Source organism: Rhinopithecus roxellana, chromosome 2 (genome assembly GCF_007565055.1).
Source record: "Rhinopithecus roxellana isolate Shanxi Qingling chromosome 2, ASM756505v1, whole genome shotgun sequence".
Classification (NCBI taxonomy): Eukaryota; Metazoa; Chordata; class Mammalia; order Primates; family Cercopithecidae; genus Rhinopithecus; species Rhinopithecus roxellana.
The window spans coordinates 108978710-108993655 of NC_044550.1; the positions used below are offsets into that span (position 1 = coordinate 108978710).

At 42.7% G+C, this 14946-nt stretch overlaps 1 long non-coding RNA gene across 1 annotated transcript; it reads left to right on the forward strand.

Moving 5' to 3' along the window:
* The first annotated feature begins 9873 nt into the window (after positions 1-9873).
* Positions 9874-11455, forward strand: LOC104673796. The gene is made up of 3 exons (XR_749561.1): positions 9874-9981; positions 10073-10191; positions 11279-11455. It is a non-coding gene; the product is annotated as an uncharacterized LOC104673796 (long non-coding RNA).
* Positions 11456-14946: the final 3491 nt, after the last annotated feature.

Sequence of the window (14946 nt, forward strand, 5' to 3'; positions counted from 1 at the left end):
TAAAGACTATTTCACCTAATGCTGTAGAATTCATTCGTTTGAAAGCACACAGTATTTATAAAAATTACCACATACTGATTCTAAATGCAATCTCAACAAATATCAAAGGCTTGAAATAAAAATGGTTGTTGTCTGGCTAGGAGAATTACATTATAAATAGATTATAAGAAGATAATTTGAAGATCCCTCCATATGTGGAAATTAAGAATTATTATTTAAATAATCCATAAATCAAAGAAGAAAAAGCAATGTATATTGGAACATATTTTAGTAGAATGAAAATGAAAATATTACAAAGAATATTGGTAATGGGTGGCTAAAGCCACAGAGGAAAAGTTATACCCATATAGTACACACAATAGAAAAAAAAAAAAAAGGCTGAAAAAACAATAATGTAAGCATCTCTGAGGGTGGAAAAAACACACTCAAAGTGCTTTATTGCTGTTCCTTCACTGTACGACAACAATCAACACAGAAGACTTCCGTGATCAAATATGGGGGTTTCTCCCCAAATACCAAGAAAGCAAGCAATTCTGCAGCCAACACCCCAGCTGGGTGTCCTCCAATTCACCTCCAGCATCATCTACCTGGAGAGAGTGTCAGATCCCACAGGCTGAAGCAAAGTCCCCAAGACTGCTCCCACCTGGGACACCAGTGGCAAGTCTGGGCCTCAGGAGCTTCCGACCAATGAGCTTCGAGTTGGTGTTCCCACAATCCCCTCTTTGAATTTGATTGATGTGCTCTCAGAGAACTCAGAAAAACACTTGAGTTTACCAGTTGAATATAAAGAGTATTACAAAGGACACAGATGAAAAGATGCCTAGGGCGAGGTGTGGGGGAAGGGACACAGAGCTTCCAGGTCTTTCCAGGGTGCGCCTCCTACAGGAGCCTCCACGTGCTTGGCCAGCGCTAAAGCTCTCCCTACCCTATCCTCTTGGGCCCTTCACGGAGACTTCATTGGGCAGGTATGCTTGACAACCATGTAGATATGTGATTGGACAAAAAGGGTCTGATCTAATAGACTGAGTGGGGACACCCAGCAAGGCCTGACCATTGAGATTTTTCTTGGCCTCTTTGTGCGGCATACATTCTTCCAGGGTGTGGGGCAGGAGCCCTTCTGAAATGAGGGTCTTAGGACCCACAGTCACGTAGGGGAATAGTTGAGCCCAGCCTTGAGCAAGTGAAAGGAGGGCAGGAGAAGTTCAGAGAAAGAGAGATAATTGGTTTTCTGAGTCCTGCTTCTGAGGCCTGAAGTTCCCCAACATTATTACAAGACTGTAACAGGAGCTATGGGAGTTATAAGACAGGAGCTGTGGATAAAAACCTACATATATATATGCTTTAATTATGTATGTATTGTATGTATTATGTAATATCCCAGCATCTGTTTCAAAAAGTTAGAAAAATATCAAGTTAAACTCAAAGATAGTAAAAGAGAGAAAGTATGAAAGAGGAGAACTAAATGGAATAGAAAACAAATTATATATATATATATATATAAACTTTCTCTCTTTTCCTTGATCCATCCCACCAGGGATTTAGGACTTTGCTAGTCTTCTCAAAGAACTAGCCGTCATGTCTGGCCCATGGGTTTTTTCTGTTGTTGTCATTCTTGCAAAACTAAGACAACAATGTCTAAAAAGGTGAATACATTGTGACCAAATTGACTTATTTCAAGAGTAAGAATGGTTAAATATTTGAAAACGTAAAATTCATCTCATTAACAGAAACAAAGAGAAAACATGACACTGCCTTCTAGATAAATGCTGAAAAGGAATTTAATGAAATTCAATATACATTCATGATCAGATCTCTTAGCAAATATAGATAGAACTGCTTGAATATGATAAAATGCACCAACAAAAAACTTACATAAACATTTTGATTAAATGTTAAAAACTTTCCCTCTGAAATTGAGAATAGACAAAAGTGTCCTGGCCAATCTGATGAGCAAGAGAAAGAAAACAAGCATAAGAATGTGAACACAAGGACGAAACCTGTTCCTATTTACAGGCAATTCAGTGATGTACACAGAAAATCCACTGGCATGGTGGCTCACGTCTATATTCCCAGCACTTTGGGAGGCTGAGGCAGGAGCATCTCTTGAGCTTAGGATTTCAAGACCAGCCTGGGCAACATAGGAAGACCCCTATCTTTACAGAAAATTAGAAAAAAAAAAAAAAAAAAAAAAAAAAAACCCACCAGGCATGGTGACATGCCTGTAGTTCAGCTACTTGAGAGGCTGAGGCATGAGGATCACTTGAGGTTGTAGTGAGCCATGATCATGCCACTGTACAGTCATGCCACACCCAGCCTGGGTGACAGAAGGAGACCCTGTCTGGAAAAAAAAAAGAAGAAGAAGAAGAAGAAAAAAAATCCCGAAGAATCTACAGATGAACTACTAAATTTAAGTTTACTAAGGTTGCTGGATACACAGATGCAAAAATCAATTCTGTATTTTTGTCACAACAATAAACAAAAATATAAAAAATCAATTATACCTTTTATAATAGCATTAAGCTTATCATCAACAATGTAAACATAAACCTAAATAAAGACATGTAAGACACCTTCAGTAAAACTGTAAAAATATTATTAAGAGAAATTTTAAAACATAATAAGTGAAAAGTTATATCATGTTCATGGGTTAGTAGCTTCTACACTGTAATACAGAATATGTCAGTCTCCATGAATTCATCTATAGACTCAAAAGAAGTTCCAGGCGGGGCACGGTGGCTCACATCTGTAATCCCAGCACTTTGGGAGGCCGAGGCAGGTGGATCACTTGAGGTCAGGAGTTCGAGACCAGCCTGGCCGACATGGTGAAACCCTGTCTCTACTAAAAATACAAAAATTAGCTGGGCATGGCGGCATGCACCTGTAATCCCAGCTACTCTGGAGGCTGAAGCAGGAGAATCACTTGAACCTGAGAGGTGAGGTTGCAGTGAGCCAAAATCATGCCATGGCACTCCAACCTGGGCAACAGTGCAAGACTCCATCTTAAAAGAAACAAAAGCAAAAGAAGTTTCAGGTTTATTTTTTGTGGCAGTTGACCAGGTGACTCTAAATTATGGGAAAATTAAAAGGACCATAAACAGAAGGCGTTACCCCAGAAGAAGGTCAAGTAACCAATCTAAAGCACATTAAATCAACAGGACACCATTTTCCATCAATCAAATTGGCAAAGACATCGTAAATGATAACACTCCATGCTTGCAAGAGTGTAATAAACTAATTTTGTATGCACACCTGGAAGAGTGCACACAGGTACAACCTGTTTGGAAAGCCACTTGACAAGCAAATTGGAAAGAAAACATGGAGGTGTTTAGAATTTCATATCCTCCATCACAGTGCTTCACCTTCTAGGAATCTATCTTTTGAAAATAATATTGATCACACAGTTGGCTAAAGTTTTATGTCTGAGGGTGCTGCAGCCTTATTTGCCATGGCAAAAGTATGAAATCACCTCAATGTTCACACACACACACACACACACCAGAATGATTAGATTACCATGTCCACCTATAGTGAGACTGGCAGTCAATCAGAGGAAATATATTATTCTGGAAATGGATAGTGGTAATGGTTGCACAACCTTGTGAAGAAACTGCCACTGAATTATACACTTGAAAGTGGCTAAAATGGTAACTTTTGTGTTAAGAATGTTTTACCACAATAGAAAATGCGTAGAAAAAACTGTATGCATGATTTTTTTAAAAACACATGCTTTGAGACATAGGACAATGTGTAGTGAGATATTAAGGTGTCATCTCAGAGTATTCATTGATTCATTGAAAAAAGCTAATTCTATTGAGCCCCTGCTTGTGCCAGTTACTCTTCTCATTCTGGGGACGGAGCTTGATAAACAAGACAAAGAGCCCCTTGCTCTAGTGGAGGGGATAACGGACACTGGGGTTATAAGAAGATTCTTTCATTTTTGCCCCTTTCTATATTTTCCCAATCTTTCCAATGGGCATTGTATTTTTATGTATGGGGAAAATATAAATGGAAGAAGGGAGGCAATTATGAGATCAACGTTAGCCTGAGATGGTTGTTCATTTTCCTCTTCCTCCTGGGCTTATGCTGTGAGCACACACCTCATCAATACAGAGAGGACCAGGTCCGATGATGACGAGGGAGGGATGCAGTAGGATCAGAACTTATGGAGCAAGAGAGTGGCGCCTGCTCAGTCTGCCATCCTGCTGTCTCCCAGCTATGCTTTGAGCTTTCTGGCTTCCAGAGGCACCAGAACTCCAGTGATCTGTCAACCCCCCTCACTCCACCCAGTGGTCGTTCACATCAGTGTTCAAAAGATCCAGAGCTTCTCTTTTTTTGGTGCCGGGATTTTTATTCTTTTAACAATAGTCCTGCAATAGCTCTTGAATAATTGTCTTGACCCCTCCTCTGCTTATACCAGGCTATTATCACCCTTCTAGAGACTTGAAAAGTTATCTGAAAATACCAGGCAGAGGTTAATAAATGAAAGGCCTCAGCACCTTTCCTCCAAGAAATTATTGCTAATTTGGGGCTCCTCTTGCAACATAGCAAAACCGAGAATTTCAGGGCTTTGCAATACAAAAAGTCCCCAGTGGCCTCATTTCTACATTTCCTCTCCACCCCCAACTAATTGACCCTAAGTTTTTGTTCATTCTTGTCTGATCTTGGCTGATATTAGGGGAGGCAGTTTGACCCAGATGAATGAAATTCTGCTTCCTTGATCATGGCTGCAAAGAGACACCACCCCGCGCCCCACCTCCTCAGTGCGGAGATAGGAGGAATCCCTCAGACCCCGCAGCTCTCTCTCATCTCTGGCAGCCTGGGCCCCGTGCTGTAAGAGATGAAAGAGATCCACACGATGATCCCTGGCATCTTTGGCTACTGTTATTCTTCTGTATCCCTTGGCCTAGGGATCTATTTTAGGCAGTAACTTCCACTCCCTCTCTGTCAGAAACCTCTCTCATCATTGAACTAGATTTTGAAGTGTATGAACATCTGGTTTTTGGACTGTGAGTCCCCTCAAGGCTGATAGCATGTTTAATTTTAGCTAATGAATGGGTGTTTAATGTATGAGTATGTGATGAATGAATAAAACCAGCTTTGATGGTTTCATTTTAATCTCATTCCAAGACAAATCTTACTTTCTATATTTTTCCCCACAAAAATGGATTTTTCTTCTCTATTTCAATTCTTTTTATCTCCCTCTCCCCAAAATCTCCAGTTATCAGCTCTTCCATGGAAAATTTATTCTCTACTCTCTATTCTGACTTGTTCATGATCCGTCGTTTTCTCTAAGGAAGGCTATGTAGTTTGGAGGTTATAAAGCTCAGGCTTCCTGCTTTCAAGTCCTGATTCCACCATTTGGTGGTTGTAACCTCTGTGTGCCTCAGTGTCCCCACTTGTAAATTGGGGCTAGTCGTAGACACCAGGTTGTGGGGTCACTTCAGGAGGGGTAATGAAGATAAAAAAAGAACACATATCATTGAACCTGGCAACTGATGAAAGATTCAATAATGTTGACTGTTAGTAACATAGATAGAGGTTATGATATTATCTAGGTAGTTAGCCCTTTCTTAAAGGCCTTGGTCTAACCCAACACTTTATCATATGGGGAGAAAATGTGTAATTGAACTGTGAGGAAAACTCCGGAAGAATGGGTTGCTGGTGCCAGAGAGAAGGTGACTGGAAAGTGTGACAGCTCCCCTTGCCCTGCTGCCTCTTGCCTTGAACCCACTTCCGTGTGCCTCAGAGCCTTTGAGCCTCCAGCAACTCCACCATCTGCTCCAGGTGTGAACTTTGCACATGGTGAGCTCACTGAGGTCCAGCCTACTTATCAGCTGTCTTATTCCCCTCTTTCAAAGAAAGGAGCTGCACTGTCATGAGTACGAACAACTTGCCTGGGTCTACAACCCCAAGATGACGATGTCGAGTTGTGATCCCACGTCTTCAGAGGACCAGCTGGGACCTTTGGGAGACGCAGAGCTGCTGGGGTGCTCTTCACGTGCACTTAATCTGCTGTGTCCACTAAATCTACCCCACTTCTAACACCCCAGTCCCGGGCTCCGTGGGTGCAAAACATGAGTCTCTGCACCCCTCTTCACATCCCGGGGGGGCTTGAGAATAAGCCAGCAGCCCTGACCCGGGCTCTGTGGCCTGGTCATGACTGCCAGTGAGGGGCCTTGCATCTGTGTCCTCAGCCCCCAGCCTGGCCCCATTTTGGGGACTTGAACCAACCCACAGAGTCAGTTCCTGCCATAAACAGATTTCAGGGGATAGCAGCGCTTCCTCTTGACTCCCAGGCACTTGAAGGCTGCCTGCATCCCCTACTCCTAGGCCTTGCCGGCCTGAGGGCAAGCTCCTTCCTTGACCTGCAGCTTCAGAAACTAGGCCCTCCTCCTTACTTCCCATCACCCATTTTGTCAAAGAACCTAGAATGTTTTGTTATCCGAGGAGCCTGGGATTTGACAAACCCTAGGATTGCTAGTATCTCTTTTTGGAGTGGACTTGAACTGTTTACTACAACTGTGACATGCAGCAAATCATTTTACTGCTCTGAGGCTTTACTTCCTTCTAGCTAGAATGAGAATTAGGCTGGGCATGGTGGCTCATTCCTGTAATTCCAGCTCTTTGGGAGACCGAGGCAGGTGGATCACGAGGTCAGGAGTTCAAGACCGGCCTGGCCAAGATGGTGAAACCGGATGTGGTGGTGGGTGCCTGTAATCTCAGCTACTCAGGAGGCAGAGAATTGCTTGAACCCAGGAGGTGGAGGTTGCAGTGAGCCAAAATTGCGCCACTGCACTCCAGCCTGGATGACAGAGCAAGACTACATCAAAAAAAAAAAAAAAAAAAACAACAACAAAAACCAGAGCATTAAATATATGACATCTTAAAACTGTGTGGATTTTCTCTGCTGTAGGTGAAGACCTCTAGTCTTTATTTTCAACTCATACGCCTCATGCTATTGTTCGAGAATCATCTTTTCTATTCATGTAAGCTATATCATACTGATCTTTTAAAAATCTTATTTATTGTTTTTTTATTTTTGTGATGGAGTCTCCCTCTGTCACCCAGGCTGGAGTGCAGTGGTGCAGTCTCAGTTCACTGCAACCTCTGCCTCCCGGGTTCAAGTGATTCCCCTGCCTCAGCCTCCAGAGTAGCTGGGATTATAGGTGTGCACCACCACGCCTGGATAATTTTTGTATTTTTAGCAGAGATGGGGTTTCACCATGTTGTCCAGGCTGGTCTCAAACTCCTGACCTCAGGTGATCTGCCCGACTCAGCCTCCCAAAGTGCTGGGATTACAGGCAAGAGTCACTGCACCCAGCCCTTCTTGTTTTAGTACCATCGACCTTGTGTACTAAGCTACTGTTGTGACAACCATGATAAGTTCCCTCTGAAAATGGTTTGGAGACATGAAATAATAAAAATAACCTTTAAAATGCAATATCACTCTGATTCTATTAGGAAACACGTAAGTCACTGGATTTAAACTATGTCAATGCCCTGTACTTTCTGTCTCTCAGTAGGTACTGTAACTGTTGGTTAAATGATTATTTTTCATGCTTCCTTTCTCATTTCTGCTTTTTAGATGTTTAAAATGTCTTTGCTTCTTGATAAGTGAATTATTTCCTCCCACATGACCATGAGTCATGACCTTATACTCTTGTTTCAGTACAGGCGGAAGTGTCATTAATTTACTAATGCATTCATTCAGCAAGTAAACTTCTGCAATCCTCGTTTACTCATGTACTTTTACAAAAACAAAGAGACCCACAAGCTTTTTGAGTCTTCCCAACCCAAGACATGTATTTGAAACTGAAAATTAAATCATTTCATGTTTATAGGCATATTGCTTCATAGAAACATATAAATCATTACCTGGATTTTTTTTTTCTTTGAGATGGCATCTAGCTCTGTCACCCAGGCTGGAGTGCAGTGGTACAATCTCGGCTCACTGGAACCTCCACCTCCTGGGTTCAAGCTATTCTCCTGCCTCAGTCTGCTGAGTAGCTGGTATTACAGGCGCCCACCACCACACCCGGCTAATTTATTTTTTTTTTAATTTTTAATTGAGACAGAGTTTCGCCATGTTGGCTACACTAGTCTTGAACTCCTGACCTCTGGTGATCCACCTGCCTCGGCCTCCCAAAGTGCTGGGATTACAGGCCTGAGCCACCATGCCCAGCCTGGATTTTTTTTTAATCCAACCCAATTCCATATTTTCCTCTAGAGAGACTGACTCACCAAGCCTATCTCTTTTTCCTGGAAACACAATCAAATTAACTTTCCAGTCACCACTGCATCTAGGTGGGGCCATGTGAGTAGTTCTCACCAGTGGAATGTAGTGAAAACGAGATGCTGTCTCTTAAGGACTAAGGAAGCTGTCTTTCCTCTTCTGACATTTGCTGACTGGATGATGCTAGATGATCTTGAGACCCTGTGCTGAAGACTGGAGAACTGCAGGAAAAGAGCAGTGTGGAATACTACTTGTCTAACCTCTGATGACCGTGAGGCAAGTCATTAAGGATCTGGGATTGTCTGATATAGCAGTTAGCAGGCCCTGACTGACATATCCCTCTTACTCTTTAAGTTGAACAAATTAGAGGCTGGAGTTTTCTGGGTAGCCTTGCTATATGGCATGGTCAAAGACGGCACTTCACAGGTGATTTACAACCCTCCTACCATTTACTCTGTATTCATTTCAAACAATATAACCTATAATTTCCTAACGTTCAGCAGAATAGGAAAAAAGGCTCAAAGCCACAAACACACATGCTTCCTTTCAGTGTACCTTTGCTGTTCACCCACCGTGGCGAGTTTATGGGCCTGGCAAGACCTCTCCCTATTTGGGCATTTCGTGAATACAGGAGAATGGACACCCTGGTGTGACTCAACATCAGAATCCAAAACATGGCATCTTTACCTAGCCCTTTTCACTTCTTTTAGATCATCAATAAACATAATCTGTTTTCTTTCAAAATAACATGGTTATCTAATTCCCTTCATTAGCAGCTAGCAAAAGAGGCCCCCGGCTTCCCGTGACCTAATTCACTGGGTCCCTGAGCTATCGCAGGCTTTCCCGCTTGCTCTTGCGACAGACACAATCTCACTTCTTTAATGTAAGGTATGGTTTTTCTGTTGAAATATGCTTCCTGTTTTCACCTCCGTAACTTACAGGCATGACTGCCTGGGTTTCCTCTCATGATTCCCAGCCCACTGCCTCTTCATATCCAGTGGTACCTCTGTCTTCAGGAGCCTCCTTCACTACTGTTCCTGGAAATTTATCTCAGATCATTTCCTTTTGGGTCTATCTCTTCCTTAAGAGAAATAATTTTAAAGTCAAAGCTCCATAATACAGAGATCTGTGCCTCTTTCCCACCATCTGTTTTCTGAACCTCCCCTCCTGGTTCAAGCCTCTGCAGGGTAACTTGAACACAAATCATCGACTGCCAACTGAAATCAAACAAGATAATGTCCAATTTGCCCTTTTTTCTCTCTCATTTGTCCCAATGTTTATATTTCTCTATCAATCAATGAACAAATCACTTTGGTACACTGTGCCAGTAGCTTTGAGAGGAGAACAGAAGAAATACAAGCAAGCTCACCAGTAACTTCCAGTAACTTATGAGGCTCACTTACATGAAGCCATTCAAGAATAAGACAATAGATGACAGCAGTCACCTGGTGTATACAGAAAGACAGAAAGTGCATTCAGAATTGCAGAGGGGAGAGATCAATGTGTGCTACAGCCAAGGAAACATTTAGTAAACATGGAATTTAACCCCTAAGCACTGTCAGGCTAGAGCAATAGGAAGTACAAACGTTTCATATGCAGAGAATAACACGAACAAAGGCACAGGAGCAGAAATACGAGTCACAGACTCAGTGGGTCCTGTTCGTTATGCACCTGTCCTGACTCTTGCACCGTGCCAGGCCCCTTGCATTCATTGTATCTGATGCTCACAGCAATCCTGAGATTACGAGGTGGGTATTTTACAAATACAAGAAGTCAGTTTTAGAGAAGTACTAAATGGCAGAATCAGGATCTCATGTCTGTATATCATTCACCGTGTAGGAAGGTGAAGGTGGTTAAGGGGGTGCCGCTCTGGGAGCAGAAGGCAGCCACTGGGGCAGATCGGTGGAGCTACGTTACGGAGATCCGGGATGGTCAGTGAGGATGCTGGGCCTCACCTGGTAAGCAACAGGGACTGCTGTAGGTGTTTTAGCACAGAAATGGAACGGCAAACTTTAGTCAGACACCATCTGAGTTCAAGGCCAGGTTCTGTGTTAGCTGTGTGACTGGGAACCGCAGTTAAACCTGCTGAGATTCTGTTTCCTCCTCTGTAAAATGTGTTCAACAGCAACATCAGTGTATAGCATTGAAAGGTTTAAATGAGATTTTACTAAAGTACCTGAGATATAGTTAGCATTTACTATATGATAGATGTTGTTGCTGTTACTACTACTACCACCACCACCACTGCTGCTGCAACAGTGCTTAAGGATGATAATCTGGAGAAAAACAGCTAACAGATATTTCCTGAAGACATGAAATGAGATGGCATAGATAGATAGATAGATAGATAGATAGATAGATAGACAGAAAGATAGATAGATGATAGGCAGAGATATATGCCATTTGGTTATATATACACAATCAAACTTGACTCTGGAAATACAGATGAATAAAGGTGAATTAGAGTCTAGTATAAAGAGAGAAATCGGAGAATGAGGATTGACACATCTGGGATGTCCACAGTTGGGGAGCGAGACCCGGGAGAGAGTCAGTGACAGACACAAGGAAAATGCAGAGGAAGAAGTAAGATGGTCACATAGACCACAGCAGTCAGGTAAAAGGAAGGGGTTCCTCAAAGGGCGAGTGAGGTCTACTGTGCCCAGGCGTGCTGTGGGGAGAACAGATTGAGGACTGGGAAAAGGCTTCTGCAGTTGGGGCAGTGACAACGTGGAACACAGACTGGGAGGAACCAGGTAGGAATAAAAGACACTGGCCACAGCCACAGGCACTGCCCATTCATCTGAGGTGTAAGTATACAGAGAGAACTCGGCTGTGGCTTGAAGTAATAGCAGGACAAAGAAGGAGGTTATTTTTAGTTCTTGGAGAGGCCAATACTGCTGATAATCCTGAGCGAGCTTCAGTTCATCCCTACCCCTTACTATGGCACAACTCTTCATGGACTGGTCCCCGAGCCTGCACCCTCTTACGGTGCAGGTTAATCCTGCACTTAGTCTGGGTTCTGTTAACTCTTGTTTTCTCTTTCAGGTCTCACTGTTTCTACCCCGCCCCCCCCATCAACTTGATCTGTTTGCCCCCAATCCCACCATTTTGGATGACATTATGGATCTTCTGATCTTTAACAAATCCGTCCAAGAGTGTCTGTTTCTTCTTCTAAGGTGTCACCAGAAATGAAGATTCTTTCACCTGATTTATTTTTTCTGGTTTAACACGTGTCTGAAAAAATAATAGCAATTATTATTATTATTATTATCATTGTAGGATTCATTTCACTCCTCTCAAACACATTCAAAAAGTCTCTTCATCTCTTCCATTATGATTACACTCAACTGTTACCCAACTACCCAACTGTATCTTGGGGTTGTGTAATTCTGTCATGAGTTGTACTCAATTGTTATCAAACATATCTTGGAGCATGCACCAGGAACAAAATCCCTGATTCAGCCCACCTTGCAAGTAATTCTTAGACACACACTTTCTCCACAAAGCCTGTCTAGTTGAAGTTCTCTAAATCCCCTCCCCCCCGACCACCTACCCCGGTTAAGCATAGGACTTCCATGGTTACATCCCATTTATTACTTTCCCAAACATGCTTAATGCATTTCATCTCCAGTTACAAACATTGTCTGCTAATGAACAATGTAGATAGTTACCACGTTGTATAAACAGTTACTTATTTCCCTTCTGTTGTTGGTTTTATCCAATAAACTAGTCCCATCAGCTTCAATTTATATCACCTTATCTCATACAGATGAAAAACTGTATGTAATTCAGCCTGTCTAAACTGGAGGTAACGCTAGACTGCAGTATCCCTGCACAGTGTCATATTAAAGATGGCACCCTATAAATTTTTTATGAATTAATAATGATTGTGATCTTATTCCTATTTTCTACAAGTTCTTCTATTATGGTGGCAATTAAATAGCCTCACTTTCCTTTCATTTTCTGCAAACCTGCTGCAGTCATCATTAACTTTCTTAATTGGCAGTGGCTCTGAATTCCAGTCTTTCAGAGAGTTCCCATAAACAGCCTCTTTCTTAATACTTATGTCATAATGTTTTCCTCCTTCCCTTGCATTTCATTCCGCCTTTGGGCAGGAACAGCATCATTTCCTGCTCTTCTGGGGTTTCAACACTGACTTCAAAGCACCCTTGCTCGTCTCACTGGGAGACTCTGCAGCCAAGCACAGATTTGCATGAAGCCCACCCACCCTTCACCAGCACAGGATACATGGACGTAACCGCAGTGACTCTTGGCGACTAGTCTCTGTGGTGCACACTCTCCACCCTACCACCAAAAAGGTCCCCAGGACCCTAAAAGGAACTGTGGACTCAAATATCACCTCAAATAAGATGAGGTCTGTCTGAGAGAAAAGAGATGTTGACGCAGGTGATGGGGAGGGGATAGGAGAGAGTTGATATAAAATGCAATTACAGGTTCTTATGCTTTACCAAAGTGGGGGATGGTTCAATGATTCCTGACTGGTCCACAGCCATATGTCAATTGAGGTTAAAATGCTAATTTGAATTGCAACTCTCTGAAAAGAAGGGGAAAAGCTAAGGAGATAAAATTTAACAAGGTGAGTCCTGAATTTAGATTCAAACGAACTCCACAAGTACAAGAAGGCAGAGGCTGGCAACAGTACTTGCTGTCATGTTTAGTTGGCCACTGGTCAGTCTGACACAGTAGGGGTTGTGATTATGTAGCAGCTATGGAAAGCTTATGCTGCATTTAATAATAGTAGTCATACTTCAAAGCGTATTCCAGTTATGAATGCTCTGACCAGAAAAGTAACTTGCACTAGCAAGTCAAATAGCAAGAAGTATGGAGAAGTGGCCGCTTGCTGTGCTTCAGCAGCTCAACAGTGTCTCTATTCTCTTAGCCTCTTCTTCCTGCTTGCCACCTCTCAGTCACAAGACGGCTGGTGCCACCCAGGCTCATATCCAAATTCAAGGCAGCAAGAAGGCCATGGAGTGGCCCCTGCCAGGTATGGCCTTTTTCCAGGCATCCCCAGCAGATTTCTCACTGTCTGTAACCGCATCCCACGGCGTTCTTTTTTTTCTTTTTTTTTTTTTTTAGTTATACTTTAAGTTCTAGGGTACATGTGCACAACATGCAGGTTTGTTACATATGTATGCATGTGCCAAGTTGGTGTGCTGCACCCATTAACTCATCATTTATATTAAGTATATCTCCTAATACTATCCCTCCCCTCTCACCCCACTCCACAACAGCCTCCGGTGTGTGATGTTCCCCGTCCTGTGTCCAAGTGATCTCATTGTTCAATTCCCACCTATGAGTGAGAACATGCGGTGTTTGGTTTTCTGTTCTTGCAATAGTTTGCTGAGAATGATGGTTTCCAGCTACATCCATGTCCCTACAAAGGACACGAACTCATCGTTTTTTATGGCTGCACAGTATTCCATGGTGTATATGTGTCACATTTTCTTAATCCAGTCTGTCATTGATAGACATTTGGGTTGGTTCCAAGTCTTTGCTATTGTGAATAGTGCCGCAATAAACATATGTGTGCATGTGTCTTTATAGCAGCATGATTTATAATCCTTTGGGTATATACCCAGTAATGGGATGGCTGGGTCAAATGGTATTTCTAGTTCTAGATCCTTGAGGAATCACCACACTGTTTTCCGCAATGGTTCAACTAGTTTACAGTCCCACCAACAGTGTAAAAGTGTTCCTATTTCTCCACATTCTCTCCAGCACCTATTGTTTCCTGACTTTTTTTTTTTTTTTGAGACGGAGTCTCGCTCTGCCAGCCAGGCTGGAGTGCAGTGGCCGGATCTCAGCTCACTGCAAGCTCCGCCTCCCGGGTTCCCGCCATTCTCCTGCCTCAGCCTCCCGAGTAGCTGGGACTACAGGTGCCCGCCACGTCGCCCGGCTAGTGTTTTTTGTATTTTTTTTTTTTTTTTTTTTTTTTTTAGTAGAGACGGGGTTTCACTGTGTTAGCCAGGATGGTCTCGATCTCCTGACCTCGTGATCCGCCCGTCTCGGCCTCCCAAAGTGCTGGGATTACAGGCGTGAGCCACCGCACCCGGCCATGTTTCCTGACTTTTTAATGATTGCCGTTCTAACTGGTGTGAGATGGTATCTCATTTCCCACGGCATTCTCAGGTGTGAGGCTGGCCTGGAGAGTCAGCGCTTGGGCTTTCCAATACCTGCATGGGACGTGGGCAAGAAGGAAGGGAGTTGGGTTTAGGAAACCAGTAGTGCCAGCCCTTTACTTACATCACATCTGATCCCCACAGCAACCCTGAGGAGTTGCTATTTATTATCCTTATTGAGCAAATGAAGAAAATCAGAACTGGTAACATCAAGAAAAAGTGAGGAAAGGCATACATTAGTAAATAATAAAGCCAGGGTTCCAATTCAGGTCGGGCTGAATCCAAAATTCCTCTCCCTGCCATTATAATGCATCGTAGTGTTCGGGTCATGTGGGCCTGGGAAGGATGAATCACATTCAACTATCCCACCACATTTTTGTCCATTTTTTAAAAACTAAAGTATAACATACATCTTGTTATGTTAATACTGACGTCTCGAGAATATTAAATCTTCCAATCCATGAACATAGACTGTTTTTACATTTATTTGGTTTCTTCTTTGATTTATTTCAACAAAGCTTTGTAGTTTTCACAGCATAAGTTTTGTACTTCTTTGTTAAATTTAATTCTAAG